Here is a 5,083-nt window from a genome sequence, read left to right as displayed (position 1 = left end):
CATTGGAGGCCGTATTATTGAATCTTGATGTCAATGAGGATGCAAGCCGAGTGGAGTGCGTGAATGCTTTACATGGAATGGGCTCTTACTCTTGTGAGCTTAGGAAATTATTTTTGGACCTCGAGAATAGAAAGACTCCACCAACAAAACCTTCAATTGAGGAGCCTCAGGTGTTGGAGTTGAAACCACTGCCTCCACACCTCAGGTATGAGTTCTTAGGCTCAAATTCTACTTTGCCAGTTATTCTTTCTTCTTGCCTTACTAACATGCAGGTTGATGCCACATTGGCGGTGCTTTAAAAGTAGAAAAAGTCAATTGGATGGACTTTAGCTGATATTCGGGGGATAAGCCCCGCATTCTATATGCACAAGATTATTTTGGAAGATGATGCAAAGCCCTCCTTGGAGCATCAACGGAGGTTGAATGAGGCGATGCAAGAAGTGGTGAAAAAGGAGGTGATCAAGTGGTTGGATGCCGGGGCTGTGTACCCCATCTCTGATAGTTCTTAGACTTCACTGGTGCAATGTTTACCGAAGAAGGGTGGAATGAAAGTGGTTACAAATTCACAAAATGAGTTGATTCCTACAACAACCATCACCGGTTGGAGGGTATGCATGGACTACCGCAAGTTGAATAAAGTGGCCCGCAAGGATCACTTTCCTTTGCCTTTTCTTGGTCAGATGTTAGATCTACTTGCTGGGCGTGCCTTTTACTGCTTCTTGGATGGGTATTCTGGGTACAACCAAATCTTGATTTCTCCGGAAGATCAGGAGAAGACCACATTCACTTGTCCATATGGCCCCTTTGCCTTTTCTAGGATGCCTTTTGGATTGTGTAATGCACCGGCTACATTTCAGCGGTGTATGATGGCCATTTTCACCGATATGGTGGAAGACATTTTGGAGGTGCTCATGAACGACTTTAGTGTTGTGGGGGATTCATTTGATGAGTTCTTGAAATATATTGATAGGGGCTTGGCCCGTTGTGAAGAAACCAATCTTGTTCTCAATAGGGAGAAATGTCACTTTATGGTGGAAGAGGGGATAGTTCTTGGGCATAAAATTTCAAAGCATGGTATTGAGGTAGACAAATCAATAATTGATGTGATTTCAAGGCTCCCTCCACCTACATCTATCAAGGGAGATTGAAGTTTTCTTGCGCATGCGGGGTTCTTCCAGAGATTTATCAAAGACTTTTCGAAGGTAGTGAATCCGTTGTGCAAGTTGTTGGAAAAAGATGCTAAGTTTGTGTTTGATGAAAAATGTATGCAAGCCTTTGAACTTCTCAAGCATAAGTTGACCACCACTCCTATCATTACCGCACCTAATTGGAGCTTTCCCTTTGAGCTCATGTGTGATGCGAGCGATGTTGCGATTGGGGCGGTTTTGGGTCAAAGAGTGAACAAAATGTTTTATCCAGTGTACTATGCGAGCAAGACAATGAATGATGCTCAAGTGAACTACACGGTGATCGAGAAAGAACTTTTGGCTATTATGTTCGCTATGGAAAAATTTTGTCTGTATCTTATGGGTGCTAAGGTTATTATTCATACCGACCATGCCACACTCCGGTACTTGATGACGAAGAAGGATTCAAAAGCTAGACTGATGCGATGGGTCTTGTTACTTCAAGAGTTTGATTTGGAGATTGTGGACCGAAAGGGTAGTGAGAATCAAGTGGCGGACCACTTGTCTCGCTTGGAGGAGGAGGGGAGGCCTTGTGACGACCTAGAGATCAATGATTCATTTCTCGACTAACAACTCCTTTCGGTGTCGATGAATGATATGCCATGGTTTGCTGATGTCGCTAATTTCTTTGTGACTGGTATAATCCCGTGTGAGCTCTCTTCTAACCAAAAAAAGAAGCTCAAGCGAGATAGTTTGGATTTATATTGGGATGAGACGTACTTGTTCAAGATTTGCACGGATGCTGTGATCAGAAGGTGTGTCTCGGAGGATGAGCAATTGAGTATCTTGGAGGCTTGTCATTCCTCTCCCTATGGTGGCCATCATGGCGGGTCCAGGACGGCTTCCAAAGTTCTTAGTTGTGGGTTTTATTGGCCAACTTTGTTCAAAGATGAGGGTGATTTTGTGAAGAGATGCGATGAATGCCAAAGCGCAGGTGGAATTTCGAAGAAAGATGAGATGCCTCTCAATACCATCCTTGAGGTTGACATTTTTGATGTATGGGGCATTGATTTTATGGGCCCGTTTGTTAGCTCGCGTGGGAACACATACATTCTTGTGGCAGTGGACTATGTTTCAAAGTGGGTTGAATCCATGGCTTTGCCCAACAATGAGGCCCAGAGTGTTGTTGCATTTCTCAAGAATAGCATTTGTACAAGGTTTGGTACTCCTCGTGCAATCATAAGTGATAGGGGGTCTCATTTTTGCAATAGAGCTTTTGACACTTTTCTTGCAAAGTATAGTGTCAATCACAAAGTTTCTACTCCCTATCATCCTCAAGCAAGTGGTCAAGTTGAAGTCTCCAACAGGGAAATCAAAAGCATATTGTCAAAGACGGTCAATGCAAACAGGACCGAATAGTCAAAGAAGTTGGATGACGCTCTATGGGCTTATAGGACTGCTTACAAGACTCCGATTGGTATGTCTCCGTATCGGTTGGTGTTTGGGAAAGCTTGCCATCTACCGGTCGAGTTAGAGCACAAGGCCATGTGGGCTTTGAGGAAGCTAAATCTTGAATGGGATGTTGCAGCCAATCTTCATGTGGAGCAGCTCAATGAACTTGATGAATTCAGATTCCATGCCTACTCCAGTTCGTGCTTGTACAAGGACAAGATGAAGTACCTTCATGATAAATATGCTCGTAGCAAGGAGTTCCAAGTAGGTGATTTGGTTCTCTTGTTCAACTCTCGGTTACGTCTGTTTCTAAGAAAGCTTAAGTCAAAATGGAGTGGTCCTTTTGAAGTGGTGTGTGTGACCCCATTTAGTGCACTTGATTTAAAGAACAAAAATGGGGAGGTTTTCAGAGTGAATAGGCATAGGGTCAAGCACTACTTGGGAAAAATTGATGACAGCCACGTGGTGGATCTTCTTCATCTCAAATGATATAATGGTAACCTGCATCATATCGCGACGTTAAATCAGACGCTTCTTGGGAGGCAACCCATATGTTTTTCTTCTTGTTTTTATTTGATTTTCATTGTAGTATAGGATTTATTTTTGGAATAACTGGTTGTGAGATGCTATAGGATTATGTTGATGCAGTGCAGGACATAGTGGAAAAAGTGTTTAGGTCTCTGAAGTTTTCAATGCGGACGCACTACATTTACTGCGGACTGCACTGATGAAGGACGAAAAGTCCAGCTCTCTGAAGTTTGCCACCGCGGCTGCATTACATTTTGTGCGGTCTGCGGTGGACCACTGCGGCCGCACGGCATTTTGTGCGGTCCGCATTGGGTTGGTAAGCTGGGCCCCAGGTCCTTTTTCTATAAATAGGGTCTGAGGTCCTCCGTTCACACTTTTCGACCCTTTGCTCTCAAAACTCATAAAAGCACTGTTCATCTTTCCTTTTGCTCGTAATTAACTGCTTGGACTTGTTTACCTTTAGTTCATCTCACATCTGGTACCATTAACTTCTTTTTAATTGTTTAATTTTGTTAATTTCTCTTAATTTTTGTTTTTCTTGCTTCCCTTCTGTTCTTCCTGTACTTCTTTTGATTTGGTAAAGGGATTCAAGAAAAGCAAAGAATGAAAAGGTGTGGAAAGTTGAGAAAGGAGAAAAGATTTGAAATGTATAAGAAAGAGTGACAATGTATCTCTCTAACCCCTTAGAAAGAAGTGAAAAGACTCAAAAAGTTAAGTGAATGTGTGCCAAAATAAAACAAAAGAAGTGCTTAAGGGAAGATGGAACCTACTTAGACCAAACATTGCCTACCCGGAACCAAAAGCCTTCACTATGTCTCCACAAAAGCCCTATATGATCTCTAGTTGAATGAAACTTACATTAGTTGTGACTCACATAAGGGGAAAGCATATGGTTCTTAGAGCCGGACTTGTGACTTTTCCTTGAGAGAGATGAGTGATTTTACATTAACCCTGTTCTGAGTGCTACTATTCTAAAGGTGAGGTTTGCTTAGAGAGAGTTGAGGATGTGTGAGTTTGGGTTCCACAATGACCAAAGTAATAGAAAACGTTCTTTGATGTGTTGAGTCAACTCTTGATGCTCTTGTGTCGCACTTAATCCATGGTGTTTCAAAGAGTAAATGTTGTTAATAATTCATTTGTATTGAGGGCAATTGTTAGTCCCAATTGATGCTAGATGAGGGCACTTTAGGACAACTGAATTTTCTTGGAATTTTCCTTAAGGGGTGGGTCTTATTTTGTTTGCTTGAGAACAAGCAAAAGGTTAAGTGTTGGGGAGTTGATAACTAGGGATTTTGATATATTTTATACCCCTTCTTGCTTATGTTTTGATTAGAAATTTGTACAAAGTAGTCCCAAAAGGCTCACAAGTTGTGCTTGATTGCAGGTTTGGTCAACAAAGTGACAAAATGTCAAAGATCAGCTAAAAAGGGAGTGAAACTTGCACAAGTACCAAGATAAGACAAAGCTCAGGCAAAACAGGCCCAATACGGCCGCACACCATTCTGTGCGGTCCGCACAAGTGAGGTTCAGAGAGGTTGATTTCCAGGCCAACAGGCAATGCGACCGCATGAGATTTAATGTGGTCCATATTGGAGTCACTGCGGTCGCACTCGATTTAGTGCGGTCCGCAGAACCAAGGATCAGAGAAGAGCCATTTGAGAGATTGAAGCCAATGCGGTCCGCGCTCCATTTCATGCGGACCACACAAGAAGCCACCATGGCGCACTCGATTCTATGCGGTCCGCATTGCCCGAGTTCAGAGAGTTGGATTTTCAAGTTCAGAGCCCTAGTGCGGCCGCACGTGATTTTGTGCGGTCCGCACTAGCCCCGCCGAAGTATTTTTGTCCAGATTTTTTCAGCTTAGTATAAATAGCTTATTTTCCCATTTTTAGGTCATCAGATAGATTTTGTACTGAGCTGTGCTTGTGACTTTGATAGTTTTAGCTATTTTGAGAAATTTTAGCTTCATTTCAACA

This window comes from Nicotiana tabacum, chromosome 1 (assembly GCF_000715075.1).
Source record: "Nicotiana tabacum cultivar K326 chromosome 1, ASM71507v2, whole genome shotgun sequence".
Classification (NCBI taxonomy): Eukaryota; Viridiplantae; Streptophyta; class Magnoliopsida; order Solanales; family Solanaceae; genus Nicotiana; species Nicotiana tabacum.
Note: the sequence above shows the minus strand (reverse complement) of the source record.